Genomic DNA, 16,240 nt, shown 5'->3' on the forward strand with positions numbered 1-16,240 from the left:
AATTTCCTTCCTCATCTCTTTTGATCAGATCTATTTTTACTTTGGCCTTTTCAGATATCATGACTGCTACTCCTGCCTTTTTTCTCAGTTAATATACAATAATTTCTGCTCTAGCCTCTTGCCTTTACCCTTTACACTACCTCACATGTGTTTCTTGTAGCCAAAATATAGTAGTATTTTGGTTTTTAATCCACTAGGCTATCTGCATTTGTTTTATAGGTGAGTTCATCCCATTCACATTCAGAGTTATGATTGCCACCTGTGTATTCTCCATTATTTTGATTTCCTCTTTTAGTTCTACTCTTTCTTCTTTTACTATCTCCTTCTACACCAGTGCCTTTTCCACATCTTTATTTTATTTTCCATCTCACCCATTCCCTTATTATTCCCCTTCTATTTCTCTTTAAGGTCTATTAATCACCCCTTCCCAACATTTCCCTCCCTTTTAATGCCCCCACCCCTCCTTATTCCCCTTAAACTTCTCTGAAGGGTAAGATAGAAATCTATACCCCAATAGATCTGGCTGTTCTCCCCTTTTGGAACTGATTCCACTGAGAGTAAGCTTTAAGCATTACCTATTACATACTCTTCCTCCTGTTAAATTTATGGTTGGACTGAATACTTAATTGGTTGCCAGGTATTAAATGTCTAAATCCCAAAAATGAATTGCTAAAGTAAAATGGAATTTATGGTAGTTTGTTTTTATAATAGAGGGAAGATATTAAGGAAGAGAGAAAGGGAAAGTGAGAAAGAGAAAGAGAAACAGAAAAAGAGAGAGAGAGAGAGAGAGAAAGAGGGAGAGAGAGAGAGAGAGAGAGAGAGAGAGAGAGAGAGAGAGAGAGAGAGAGAGAGAGAGAGAGAGAGAGAGGACGAGAGAGAGAACGAGAGAGAGAACTCCAGCTTCCTCTGAGCCAGGTAGAAATTCTAAAGTCCCAGAGGCTCACACCTCCAAAAAGCACAAGGAAGGAAGTCAGGCTTTACACTAACCATTTTGTCAGTTCAATCAGCAGATTCTGTTATCATCCTCCACTTCAAGTGTGTTTCTTTCAAACCCCCAGAAGACTAACCACCAAAACCTCCCAGAAGACCACCCTCCCTCAGGGGCTGGTCTCTTTCTTTTAAAGAACTTTTTTTTTCTTGAATCACTTCCCTTAATTCCACATCTACCAATCAGAACTTCTCTACTCTAGGACTGCCCAGAAGGCAGTTAGTCGATTCTAATTCATTACCCACTATCACATACATGGGTTACAGACCTCACACTTCATGATTGTGTGGGATATTTACACCCTTGGTGATCAGATATAACATGGGAAGATCTTTCCATTCAACTTCAAGTACTGTGCTTACATTTCTGGGGATTAAATCAACAAATAGACAGGGGATTACATTTCAATCTTCACAATCAAGGAAGAGCTAAGTACCTTCATTGTTACCATCAGGAGAGAGCCAAATCCAATCTTCACACTCCCCTTCTTTAATAGTATCATCCACCCTCACCATGTGCCTCTTTATGTAGTATAATTTATCTATTTTACTTATTCCTTAGAGTTTCCCTTAGTACCATCCTCTTTTTTGCCTTTTCCCAATTTTTTAAGATATCATCTTAAACAGCTTAATATATAACCTCTGTTTAAAATATTTATTCTATTTACTCTGACAATGAAAACAATTTTTGAGTTACAGATATCATTCTTCCATAAAGGAATATAATCCATTTAACTGTATTGAAATTCTTTAAATTATTTTTCCCTCTTGTTTTCTTTTTATGGTTGTTATTGAATTTTGTATTTGGACATCAAATTGTCTGTTTAGTTCTGTTTTTTTTTCTTGGAAATCTTCTATTTTATTGAATGCTCATACTTTCTCCTGAAAGTATATGGTCAGGTTTTTTTTTTAACCCTTACTTTCCATCTTGGAATCAATACTACGTATTGGTTCCAAGGCAGAAGAGAGGTAGGGGCTAGGCAATGGGGTTAAGTGACTTGCTCAGGGTCACACATCTGGGAAGTATCTGAGGCTAGATTTGAACCCAAGACATCCCATATCTAGGCCTGGCTATCAATACACTGAGCTACCCAGCTACCCCCTATATAGTCAGCTTTGATGGGTAGGTGATTCTTATTTATAGACCCAATTCTTTTGCCTTCCTGAATATCATATTCCAAGCCTTTAGGTCCTTTAGTGTGGAAGCTGCCATATCTTGTGTAATCCTGACTGTGGCTCATTGATATCTGAATTATTTTTGTCTGACTGGTTGCAATACTTTCTCCTTGGCCTAGAAGCTCTTAAACTTGGCAATAATATTCCTGGGGGTTTCTTATGGAGACAGGCTTTCAGGTAGATGAATAATTCTCAAATTGTGTCTCCTGGATCTGTTTTCTAGGTCAGTTGTCTTTTCAATGAAATATTTCATATTTCATTTTATTTTTTCTTCTTTTAATTTTGCTTTATTAATTCTTGCTTTCTCGAGATCATTAGTTTTTACTTATCCAATCCTTGTCTTTAAATACTGATTTTCAGCTCTGATAATTTGATTTTCCTTTTCAGTTTCATCTATTTTGTTTTTCATGACTTCAAGTGGGTCAATTCTGGTCTCCAGTTTGCTTATTAATTTACTTGATTCCAATGCCTCTTTTTCCATATGGACAATTTTGTCTTTTAAGTTGATATTTTCTTTTTGTGTTACTTTCATTTCTTTTTCTCACTTTTCCCATTTTTCTTCTATCTTTCTTACTTGGTTCTTGAACTTCTTTTTGAGTTCCTCAAGAGCCTGTGACAAATTTCCATTTTTTAAGAAATTTTGGATATGTTTGCTATTGCTCTGCTATTTCTTCTGTATTTTTCTTCTTTTCTCCTTATTTTTATTAATTATATTGTGTCAAGAGCTTTTTTTTCTGTTGCTTTTTCATTTTGCCAGTAGTGAATTTGGTTCCTGCATGTTTATGATCATTGATTTCCTTAGCTTATGTCTCACAGTGTTTTGTCTTAGTAATATCTTTCCTTCCCTGTCAGAAGCCTGAGTGAGGGCAGGTAGATCTATGATGTTCTTTGTCCAGTGGGCTTTAAAGTGTTTTGCCCTGAGACTATCTTTCCTACCTCTTCAATATAGTTCCTTTCCTCTGTTAATTATTTCTTATTTATCCTGCATATAGCATCTTTGGATGTTGTCTCTCCCATTAGTGTAACAAGGGAATCACTTTAAAAGACTGATATATATTAATTTAAGGTCGCCAGGGAATCAGCTATGTAATTCCTAAATGAAAAACTCAAGTCAGCCGTCAGCCTTTTTTGGAGTTTAATTACAATAGGAGTAAGAAAGGAATTAGAGATAGAGAGAGAGAGAGAAAGGGGAGAGAAGGGAATAGGGCTTAAATAACCCTTCTGTTTAGGCTGGGCCAAAAGGCCCAAGCCCTTAGATAGCTGGAGCAAAGAAAAGAGACCAGTCCCTATTACTCACGTGTCCAAAATGGAGAAACAGTCTCAGGGGCCCCCACCTTCAGCTTCCTTCAGAGCAAGCCTTCTCAGAGCCCAGGAACCACACCAACCAAAACCTCAACAACCACCTCCCGCTTCAGACCCTCCTATCTTTAAGGAAACCATCCAAGTTCCTCCTCCCAGTTCTCCCATCTACCAATCACTCTTCATCAATTTCCCTATGCCAATGGAGGCTCTAGCTTAACCCAGGACCGCCCAGAGGTTTCTGGCTTTTGCACATGTCTGTTGAAGGTCATATTTTCAAATGATTAAATCTTTACTCCTTTGCTACAGCCCTTTCTAAATCCTGTTAACTTGAGTATGGTAGAGATTGGAATAATTAAATTTTGATCTAGGCTGCAGCCCTTACTCAATCCTATTAGGACTGAATAGGGTGGAGATTTATTCCAAGTATCTCCATTGTATCAATTCTAAAATCAATCAAGACTCAAAGAAATTCCTGTTCTATGCTTAAGCATAGGTCAAAGTCCTTTCCATTGTTCAGCAAAGGGTTTCTGTCCTAAAGTAATCTTAAGAAGGGAAGAGAAGGAACCTCCCATGCCAATGGGGTTCCCATTCCAATAGACTATCAGTAAGAAATTTTCCAAGTATGAAATATCCCAATGGTGAAATTTCCAACATTTATAAGTCTAAGGAATTTTGAGGTTTACATTAGATTGTGAGCTTCTTGAGGGCAGGGAATGTCATTTGCCTTTTTTGGATTCTCTAGTACTGTCACATTATAGGCACTTAAAATTTTTTGATCAATTGATTTAAACACAGTAGGTATTTAACAAGTGCCTGATCTTGAAGTTTTTCTCAGTGATCTCTATGTGACATACTTTTTCATTCTAGCTCCTCCAGATCTTCTCTATTCTCTTTGCCCATAGTAAACATTTGTGGGTTTTTTGTCTCTGTATCCACCAAATCCACTGCCTCATGTTGTTATTCCTAAGTGCAAATTTTTAAATATCTCAGTGGTCTCATTTATTTGTATATTCTCTACAGGAAAACAGCTCACAACTCACCCATGTCATTATAATAATAGTAATGATTCTCATCAGCAGAATTATTTTTTTATCAGCAAGATTTTGTCATTGTCATTGTCTTTATAATTACTGTTATTATTAATAATATTTGTTAGCTGACCAAAGTTAAAGTGGTTTTGCCTAATGACATCTACTAAATTCTAGGCTCTTTCATCCTTCTCCTTCTTAAACAATCAATTAGAATTTCTGTTTTCATAGTCTACAACCCTGACAAGATTATATTCTTGAGGAAAAGTTGCTTTTTTTTTCTTTATCCCTCTCGATAATACTGTGTCATCACCCTCTCCAAGACATAGTCACATATCTCTTTTCTTCTGTGGTTTCTGAATATAATGTTTCTATAAATGAAAATGCTGTGTCTAAAATAATGATTTGTGTAGGCTCAGCAGCCCCCGATCCTTTGGCACATCTGTGTCTGCAATTGAAGTTTCACTGAATGACCCCCACCTCTTCCTCTACTTCACACTGACATAGGCCACCGTGGATTGTGAATTATGGAATGATACCCAAGTGTTATTTAATGCATCCTGGAAAGAATGGCGTGAATGATAGCCCATTACCACTTTACACCCAGAGATCATTCTCCAAGTTCAAGGCTATTCTCTTAGCCATGCCAGAAAAATTACACCAGTGCTACTAGTTTTTATAACCCCCTCAGGCAAAGCTGGAGCGATAAACATGATGGGAATGGAGTCTCACCATGTGGATCTAATAGCACCAAGGAGAGCAGCTAGTATCCCTGCTGACACAGCATCCAGCTGGAGATAAAGGTTTAACATATTACCTACCTCTCTTTGGGCATCCTATTTGGAGATTCTCTCTCTCTCTCGTTCCTGTCTCTATCTGTCTCTCTTCTCTTTTTCTCTCCCTCCCTCTATGTCTGTCTCTGTTTTCTTTGGTTAAATAATGTAGCTACTTTGAGAGAAAATAAGATCTCTTAATAGTTTCCTGGAACTGGACATCTGTAGGTGGCTTAGAGGGTCTCTGGGACCTTTGTTGCAATAAATGACAAAGGAAGAGAGCAAAAGTTTGGAGATGAGTCTGATCTCTTTAAAGATTCAACTTAAATACCGTCTTTAAAGAAGGCCTTTCCCAGGTCCCTCAGCATCTAATGTTTCCCTTTTGAATGCTATTTTTCCATAATCAGTCAATAAATATTTATTAAGAGCCTGCTAATTGCTAATGATTAAGGCTAGAAGTACAAAGAATGAAACAATCTTTTGCCACCCAGTGCAGGTTGAGGCACAGCATAAAGGGTAGGATGCTGGGTCTAAAGTCTAGGGGATCAGAGTTCAGATGCAGTCTTAGATTCTTCCTTGCTGTGTGACCTTTGACAAGTTGATTAACCTTTGTCTTCTTCAGTTTCTTTCAACTGTAAAATGGGAATAATAGTAGCAACTCTGTAGTCCCAAGAATAAGTCTCCCCTCCTTTTCACACTAGGATACTTTTAATGTACACTGTTATAAGGATCAAACGAGATAATATTTCTAAAGCATTCTACCCAGTATCTGGCACATAGGAGATACTTAGGAAATGTTTATCCTCTTCCCTTTGGATTTTACTGGGCACGAAAAAAGTACAGACATATTTATATAATAATATATAACACATATGTAATAGAAAATGAATAGGCCATATATGTAAACTATTTCAGTATAAGGTAGTTTGAGAGGCAATGCACTGGTGTGTAGGCTGAATTAGGAAAAGCTCCATTCTGAAGATGATTCCTCAGTTGCATCCCAAAGGGAGAGAGGGCCAGTGAAGTAGAGTTTATTAGGGAGTGCATTCAGACAGGAGGAAGAATGGTTAGTGCAAAACTATGGAAATGGGAGGCTAAATCTTAGCATGCAGAAAGACGACTAATATTCACTGATGCTTAGATGCTACAATGGGGCCAGATAGTGTAGGCTTTTATACACACACACACACACACACACACACACACACACACACACACACACATATATGTATATATATTTTTCTTTTTTTTTTAAACCCTCACCTTCCGTCTTGGGGTCAATACTGTGTATTGGCTCCAAGGCAGAAGAGTGGTAAGGGCTAGGCAATGGGGGTCAAGTGACTGGCCCAGGGTCACACAGCTGGGAAGTGTCTGAGGCCAGATTTGAACCCAGGACCTCCCATCTCTAGGCCTGACTCAATCCACTGAGCAACCCAGCTGCCCCCTAGGCTTTTCATATTTTATTCAAGAGGCAAGAAAAAGATACTCACTGACATGAGTTGAGTAAGGCAAGTAAGTGATCATATCTTTGCTTTTTGATTTCCATCTACTTTGTATATGTCTTATAAATATTCTATCTATGCACATCTTTTCTCCACCATAAGACTGTGGTTTCCTTGAAGTAATGGGCTATTTTTTTGTTCTTTTTAAGCATAATATTTTGCACAATGCCTGGCATAAAATAAAGTTTGATAAATTTTTGTTGATTGGGTGGAGGATAGATAGATGGATTTGAGAGAGGGCAGAACCAACTATTCCCAAAGTAGGTCTCTATGTTTTCTATAAATTCATTCAATACATATTTCTTAAGCACTTACTATGTGCCATGTACTGTGCTAAGTGTTGGAGATACAAAAAAGTGGCAAATCACAATGACTCAAGGAGCTTTCAGTCTAATGGGGAGATAACATACACACACATACACACATATATAAAGCAGGGTATATACAGGATAAATACGAAATAAGAGAGGGCAGTATGATGAGTAAAATACTGTGACTGGAGTCAGGAAGACTTGAGTTCAAGTCTAGCCTTAGACGTTTCCTAGCTGTTTGGATCATGGGAAAGTCATTTAACTTGGTCTGCCTTTGTGTTCTTGTGTCTAAAAAGAACTAGAGAAAGAAATAGTAAACCATTACAGCATTTTTACCAAGAAAATGGGTTCACAAAAAGTAAACTGTGACTAAAGTATCACTGAACAAAAAATAGAGGGAAGGTGATAAATTAAGAAGGTCTGGGAAACGCTTCTTGTAACAGATGAGATTCATGATTAGGGTTGTGATGTTAAAGGATCCCTCTACTACAAATATGAATAACATGGAAATAGGCTTTGAACAGTGATACACATATAACCCAGGGGAACTGCTTGTCAGCTCTGGGAGAGAAGAGGGAAGATCAGGGTGTGTGGGGAGATAATGAATTATGTAACCATGCAAAAATTTTCTAAATTTAAAAATAAAATAAAACAAAATAAAAAAGGATTCTAATTATGATTTAAAGCCATCCAATGGGGGCAGCTGGGTAGCTCAGTGGATTGAGAGTCAGGCCTAGAGACAGGAGGTCCTAGGTTCAAATCTGGCCTCAGCCACTTCCTAGCTGTGTGACCCTGGGCAAGTCACTTGACCCCCATTGCCTAGCCCTTACCACTCTTCTGCCTTGGAGCCAATACATAGTATTGACTCCAAGATGGAAGGTAAGGGTTTAAAAAAAAGCCATCCAAGTGTAATAATTAAAATAGTGGAAGACATAAACTGTGGCAGATAAAAGAGTGGATGAGTAAATTTGTGACCGCAGAAAATATGGTTTCAAGACATTGTCTTATTTTTAAATCAAATATAAGGTGGTCTCCATGGAAAAATTCCCAATTATTAAATATACCCAAGTCAGCTGGGTTTTATAGAGATTTTAATTCATACAAATGAGGAATTAAAGAAAGGGAGAGAGAGAAAAAAAAAGGAAATAATGAGAAAAGAGCTATACCAGCCTAGGCCAGCATGAGCCAGCCTAAGCTGAAAACCCTAAGAGATGGATCAGTCAGTCTTTAATCAACTCACCACAAGATCTCTGAGATAGTTCCCGAGAGAGAGAGAGAGAGAGAGAGAGAGAGAGAGCGACTCCAGAGGGACAGGGTCTCCTAAGAGGGAGCTCCAGCGAGAGAGCCCTTTTGCTCTCAGTTTTTCCTCTCCTTTTAAAGGGAATTTTCTCCTATGTGGCCTCCCCTAAGTTCTCACATCTACCAATCACAGTAGACGTTTTCCAAAGGACAGACCATTCTTAATTCACACCTAAGAAGGCTTGAACTTTTGATTAAATTCACACCTGAAAAAATCTGTGAGTAAGTTCTCACCTCTTTGCTCCTTGTAAATTCACAAGTTTCCTGACCTTTATAAATACTTAGCACCCTTTTTTATTAGATCTAAAAATAGGCACAGCTTAAGAACTTTTGCCTTACTATAAGTATGGGTTTAATTATTTTTCATTGTTCAGTAAGGAGTTTCTTTCCCTAAAGCAGGCTTAAGTAGGGGTGGAGTAGAGACCTCACATTTCTGATCTAAGTAGAGGTCTCACATTCCTGTTCTAAGTAGAGGTCTCACATTCCTGATCTAAGTTCCTTCATTGTTTAAAATGGGGAATGGTCTTAACCAAATCTTATGAAGTAGGGTCTGGGAATTTTTAAGATTCACAATCCCCCCTGATGATCATTGGGAGACTAGTCTCCTCATTGATCATTTAACATAATCATCTTGTAGTCCTAAATGCACTTCTAACTGTAGATATATACAATATTCAATTTTCTAAGAGGAAATTAGAGTAGTGAGGGAGGAATAGAAAAGAAAGTAAGCAAAACCAATGTTTTGCTAGGTGCATTGACAGAAAGCCAAATTAGGGGCAGTCCCTTTTGGCATAAATGTGTACATTTACAATAAACATTCAATCAAACTTCAGTTCAACCATATCCAAAGTTCACTTTTGATCTTCTTGATATAGTGTGGGTTTCCCAGCATCTTTCTGCAACAGTTCATTCTTTGGATTCAGGAGTTAACAAGCTTTATCCTTGAAGATCTTTTCTCAAACAAAAATCAAAATTTCTGGATTTTTATAAAAATACAATCTCAAAAAAATAAAAATTCTTAGATTTTAAATTAAAATACACAATGTTGTACAAAGATGAAATTGAGAGTGTTTTGGGCATAGGGAAAAGCCAGAGAAAATATCCAGAGCTGAGATGCAGTGTCTTGTTCTTGGAACAACCAGCAGACCAGAGTCCCTGTATTGAAATGTACATAGTGACAAGTACGGCACAAAAAGACTGGGAAAATATAAGGGTTCTAAGTTATGAAAGACTTTAAATACCAGAAAGAGAATTTTCCATTTTTATTTAGTATTTTATTTTAAAAATCTGTATTTTTATTTTGTACTTGTACATAAAGTATATGACATGCTCTCTTCCTTCCCAGTGTCTCTAGGCCTTCTTGTTTTCATTTGGGGAATGTTTTCTGATTTGTGAAAGTCATAATTCAGGGAATATCAATTAAAATATGATATAAAATATAATAATTCTCTAGTTTCACAGAAGCATCCACTAGTTTGCCAGTACCACCGATGTCATAGCATAACATCAGTGAGTTAGTTACCCACATGTGCCTTAGTCAACTCCCCAGGAATTATCTACTAAGTTACTGAAGAATTGTCATATTTATTGATTGGGGGTGTTCTATGAATGACTCTCCATGTTAGGAGTGTTCTAGGTTAAAATTCTTCATCAAACATTGGTATAATTATCTATCTCTCCCTTTCTGTCTCTCTCTCTCTGTATATCTATATCTATATCTATCTATCTATCTATCTATCTATCTATCTATCTATCTATCTTCAGCCATTAAGGTTCCAAGAATTGTGTCTTATGGTCCAATGTAGTCTTTTTAGAGAATACATATTTTAAACCCTTACTTTCTATCTTAGAATCAATATTCTGTATTGGTTTCAAGGCAGAAGAGCAATGGTAATGGCTAGGCAATGGGGGTTAAGTGACTTGTGCATGGTCACAGAGCTAGGAAGAATCTGAGACCAAATTTGAACCCAGCACCTCCATTCTCCAGTTCTGGATCTCAATCCACTGAGTCACCCAGCTGCCCCCATGTAGTCTTAACCATTAGCACATTGGTCTACACATTTGAGTTGTTCAGTAAATAATTGTTATTGATGACACTAATTCCCCTTTGGCAGGTAAGAACACTGAGAGAGCGCATTTATTTAAGTGGTCACCAGTTTGAGGTCCTTCTCTTTGCTCTGAAACACACTTCTCTGGTCTGTCTTGCTCACTCCTCTCATTTGACATTAGATCACTTTTTTTCTCCTCACTTCTCTGTCCCCTCTGCTTTAATCCTTTCCTTTTTTGGGCATTTCATTCTAGCAATAAGGGAACTCAGGCTAAATATATGATTCTAGGTAGGAAAATACCTTTTCATTTGTAAAATTGATGCTCTGATATTTCCCTTGTATCATATTTGATTAACAACATGTGATCATATACCTGCTCCCCTCCCCCTCAGCCCAAGCTTTTCAGAGAGAAAGACTCTAAGGACCTATTGCCGAAGTAGACAAAAGGCCAGGAAGGAAGCAAAAGCCTTTGGATTCATTATTGAGAGAGAATTGTGCTTATTTCCTGCAATGATCTTGTGTATCTGAATTGAACAGTACAAGAGATAGAGTTGATTGGGGGCCTGGTAAAGGAAGTGAACTAGCATTCTGGTAGCTTTGATTCCTATTCACCCCCTTTCCAATTTCTGAAACTAATTTAGAACTCAAACTAAACTTCCTGGCTCACAATCCCCCTAATCCTTTTTTTCTTTCACCCCTAACAGCCCACCTTACCCTTATCTCAACATTAGTCTGGTGTCCTTCATTAGGGAAGGAAGCAAGGAGAGCTTGCCCATTAGGATAGAAGATCATCTTTTGCGCTCTCTCTCTCTCTCTCTCTCTCTCTCTCTCTCTCTCTCTCTCTCTCTCTCTCTCTCTCTGTTTGTCTCTCTCTCTCTTACCTTCTGACTTGGAATCTATACTGTGTATTGGCTCCATGGAAGAAGAATGGTAAGGGCTAGTCAATGGGGGTTAAGTGACTTGCCAAGAGTCACACATCTGGGAAGTGTCTGAGGTCAATATGACTCCAGGACCTCTCATTTCTAGGTCTGGCTCTCAATCCATTGAGCCACCCAGCTACCCAATTTTGCACTCTCTTCTAAAGGCCAATAGCCTGATCCAAGAGCCTTGATCTTTTTCCAAGCCTTTGCACACAGCATAAATCTTAGGCTATAAAGTATAACATTCTCTTCCCTGTCCATCACTAAACCAAGCTTTTATTTACCCTCTAACACTATGTTGTATCAGATTGGTCTGTGTCCAGTTGTGTCCTGTTGGCCAAAGAGTTCCAAATTGAGTGAGATCTCAGAGGTCCCTCAGTTAACCCTATCCCCTTTTCTTTTTTTGTACTAAATAACCTCAGCTCCTTCAATCCTATGAATTCTCTGGGTCACTGGGCATATAATATCATAAAATAAAAAACCTAGAGCTAGAAGGGACCTTAGAGACCATTTAATCCAATCCCATCATTTTTCAGCTAAGAAACTGAGTACAAAGTGCCTTTTCTCAAAGTAGCCTCTGGTTGAGGTGGGACTACCTCCATATGTACATTTTCCACCCCATTTTTTCCACCCTGGCCTTTGTATAATCTCTCCTCACTTTGTAGATACAACTGCATGATTCTCCTCCCTTCTCTGTCTGTCTGTCTGTCTGTCTGTCTCTCCCTCTCTCTCCCTGTCTGTCTCTGTCTGTCTTTCTAATTGTTTCTTTCTCTGTCACTGCCTGTCTTTCTTTGACACTGTTTATCTGTCAGTCTGTCTGTCCATCCTCTAAATTTTCAGCTGTTTTCTCTACAGCCTCGTTTAGATTTTTGGTATTGTTGTGGCATGAACCTTGCTTCTATCCACTTCTAATTGTGGCTACTCTTTGTAATTCTGTGGTTATTCTCATGAATAGATCCAGTTGTTGACAACCAGTGTTTGTCCAGGGCCCTATGAATAAGAGAGAGCACACAGATAACTCTTGGTTGTTTTTTTTTTTCCTAAAATTTTATGTCCCTCATCCTATAGGAGCCAGTCCTAGTACTTCCCTAATGGTAACCAGAACTGTTCATACTGGATTTATCATTGGAAGGGAAAAAAAGGCACCCTTAAGGACCAGTCTCCAGTCAGCCATTGGTATCTTTTTACAACAGTTGCCTTGAAGGGGACAACAGTGAAGTAGGCTCTGGAGTAAAGCTTTATAGCTTCAGCATGGTGCCTTCCCTCAAAGAGCTTAAGATGGTAATTGGAGGAAAATGAGACAAACAAGTTGTCCATGCAAACACAAACATTCAAATAGAGTTACTGCCAAAATGCCTGGCTGAGCAAGGCAGGAGCAGAGACCCTGGCAAGGAAGAGAATGAGGGGGAAGGACTGAAGGATGCATGGAATTTCAGAATACAATACATGGAGGATGTGAGAATGTTTATAACCTCTCCCAGTACCCCTTCTTGCTTCCAGATTTCTTTTATGCACATTTTTTTGGTTGAAATTGTTAAGGTTGGGGAAGATGTAGGTTGCTCCCCAGAGTGAGAAAGGCTACTTGGGCATCTGTGTTTTGGAACATTGGTATAGAAATGAACATTTGAAGGGGATTCTGTGTAGCCTGCTAAAAGTAGACGTCATCTTAGTGTCTCTAAAAAGTGGTGGTTCCAAAATCTAAGTATTCTGGGTTCAAAGTCTGCTCATTATTTAGGTGAATTGAGGCAAGTTGTTTAGTTTATCTGTATCTTACTTTCCTCATAAGTAAAATGACTTTGAAGTGGACTGAAGTTCTTCTGAAGTGGACTTCTGAAGTGATTTCAACTATGGTTATGAATTCCATATCTGACAGAACAGTAAATTGTTGATTTTAGTATAGATCTTCTTTGTAATTCACAAAGTCTCTTCCTCAGAATTCTCAAGGTTTCTTAGATCAGACTCACAACTAATGTTGGAAGGGCTTTCGAAGATCACCTTGCCCAACCCATAACTGAGAAGGAAACCCAACTGTAACAAACTTGGCACATCTAGCCTCTATAGGATCTTTGAGGCACCTAGATGGCATAGTTCCCAGAGCACTGAACTTTGAGTCAGGAAGATCTGAACTCAGATCCAGCCTCAGGTATTGAACAAGCTTGGGCAAACCATTTAACTTGGCCTGATTCAGTTTCCTCAATTGTAAAATGGAGATAAGAACTATTATACCAGAGGGATGTTGTGAGGATCAACTGAGATTATATTTATAAAGCATTTAGCACCGTAGGTACTCAATAAAAATTGACACCAAGTTTTTTTGTGATTACAAGTCCAATTTTTGTTGTTAATTCATTTCAGTAGTATCCAATACTTTGTTACCTAATTTGGGGTTTTCTTGGCAAGATTCTAGAATGTTTGCCATTTTCTTCTCCAGCTTATTTTACAAATGAGGAAACTGAGGCAAACAGGGTTAAGTGCTCAGGGTGACACACTTAAGTGTTTGAGGCCACATTTGGACTCAGGAAGATGTCTTCCTGACTCCAGACCCACCACTCTATCCACTGCATCACCTTTCTGTCCTACAAGTTCATTAGGTAAGATGTTATAACTACATTGTTTCTCAAGGCAAGAAAATGGATAAATATCTATTAAAACACAAAAAATATTTAGCTACAATGATTTGTTTATGCTACTCAGGGGTTTCCAATTGAAGGACTCAATATCCTGATGTAAGGAAAATTGTTTTATTGACTCTGTGGGTTACAGATTGAAACAGGGACTGGACCTTTGATCTAATTAGTATGAGGAAATCTTGGCGGAGGAGATTCCTTCTACCAAAATTTAGGTCACCACTTTCTCTGCAAAGTAAAGTCTTAGATAAGAGTTGCCTGGAACTTAGAAGAAAGAACACTATCCACATTCAGAGGAAGAACTGTGGGAGTAGAACCACAGAAGAGAAGCAACTGCTTGATCATATGGGTCAATGGGGATATGATTGGGGATGTAGACTCTAAGAGATAACCCTGGTGCTTTTATCAATAATATATAAATAGGTCTTACACAAGTAAAACACAGTGGAGCTGCATGTTGGTTACTGGGGAGGAGGAGGAGAAGGAAAGAATATGAATCATGGAACCATGGAAAAGTATTCTAAATTAATTAATTACATAAAATTTTTCAATTAAAAAAAGACTTGCCTGGAGAACAGTAAGGTTTATTGACTTGCCCAGAGTCCTACATTCAGGATATTTCAGGGGGAAAACTTGAATCTAGAGCTTCCTTACTTCAAGGGCAGCTCTCTATTTACTGTGCCTATGATTCTAGGTTTCCAAACAATAATAATCATACCATTTCCTTTGAATGGGAACATTTATTGCTCACTGAAGAAATGGAGAATTTAAATTTTTTTCTTTATATCTACAGTGCCTAGCCTTGTGTCTGGCTCCAGGAAGTCCTAAATTAATGTTTATTGGGTCGTAACTCACTTTTTGTTGAGGTTATGTTTAAATTTACAAAGTATTTCCTTCACCGAATATAATAATTTTAAAAAATCTAATAAGATGAATAGTACAAAGAAGGTTATGTTCTTTTTTTTTTTTACAGTTGAAGAAAGTGAGGCAGATAAACTTGCCACCCAGGAACTCCAACCATGTCAAAAAGCTCACATGGGAGCTATTGGCAGGGCTCATGACATAAGTTTCTGCCAAGAGAGCTCCAGATGGATGTTATTCAACCTGCCCCAGAATCATTCAATTGGATTGAGCTGCTACTATGTCTCTTGAACAGACAGTGAAATGGCCCTTTTCTGAAATAACCAAAGACAGCCATTGTTACAGACTGCCTCTAGCCCCTGCTGAGTGACTCCCCCATTGGAAGAACAAAGTGACCCACAGACTGATCAGTGCTTTAAATGACCAAACTTTGGGATGCCCAACCAGTTGGCCATGACTAAGCTCAACTTTTCTCAGCACAAACATTTTTTTTCTCACCACAACCCTTAAATAACAGGAGCTGACACTTAGAATTAAGGCAGTTCTAAGGGAGAAGATCTACAAACAGTCAATTAGAGGGATTGGAGTGCATAATGTGTTTTACTTGAGGAAGGAGATATTCTAAAGGCAGCCTGTCCTGCTGTAATTGCAGGGCCTTTATTAGCCACATTACCTATTCAGTGGATTGAATGAAGCTGGTATAAAATCTTAATTCCATGTAATTGCTGTCGGTATTTATTAAGTTTCCTTGCCAGGGGAGGATGGGAAAGACAGCTGTGGTAGTGTGAAAAAAAAAAAAGGAAGGGCTGTGGAGTCAGAAGAGCTAGATTTGAATTCCAGCTCTGACAGTTATGTGGTGCAGTGGATAGAATGCCAGGCTTCATTTTCTTCAGTTCAAATCTGACCTCAGACACTTATTAGCTGTGTGACCTTGGGCAAGTCACCTTTTCTTCCTTTTCCTTATAAATAAAATGAGCTGGAGAAAGAATTGATCAAATCAGTCCACTATCGTTGCCAAGAAAACCACAAATGGGGTCATGAAGAGTTGGATGTGTCTGAAAAATGACTAAACAACAATAATCTGTCCCTTAGAGGTCTGTGGATGGAAGAACCTTTGCAACTATTTAATCCTAGGTCTTGGGAGTGAGAAAATTCTAGTTTTAAAAAGAAAGCTTGGTGGCTTTGATTGTGAGAAAATAATTTACATATATATACATATATATATACATGTCAGATATGTGGCTTATAAGATAGAGAGGCAAGCCTGAAGATGAGAGATTGTGAGTTCAAATCTGACTTCATATATTTTCTAGGTCTGTGATCCTGGGTAAGTCATGTAATCCCAAATGCCTAGACCATACTGTTCTTCTGCCTTGGAACTGACAGATTCAATTCTAAAGATGTGT

At 38.2% G+C, this 16,240-nt stretch overlaps 1 long non-coding RNA gene across 2 annotated transcripts in view; it reads right to left on the minus strand.

Annotated features, from left to right (window-relative positions):
- LOC103097268 (uncharacterized) overlaps positions 1–16,240 on the minus strand; it is a 63,793-nt gene that overhangs the window by 24,840 nt on the left and 22,713 nt on the right. The window contains exon 5 of one of the 2 annotated variants that reach the window (XR_469495.2): positions 7,884–9,533. The exons of the other annotated variant lie outside the window; for it this stretch is intronic. This is a non-coding gene — a long non-coding RNA (uncharacterized LOC103097268). Of the gene's footprint in view, positions 1–7,883; positions 9,534–16,240 lie in introns of those variants that run through there. 2 annotated transcript variants of the gene reach the window in all.

The sequence above is a fragment of the Monodelphis domestica genome, chromosome 6, assembly GCF_027887165.1.
Source record: "Monodelphis domestica isolate mMonDom1 chromosome 6, mMonDom1.pri, whole genome shotgun sequence".
Taxonomy (NCBI): domain Eukaryota; kingdom Metazoa; phylum Chordata; class Mammalia; order Didelphimorphia; family Didelphidae; genus Monodelphis; species Monodelphis domestica.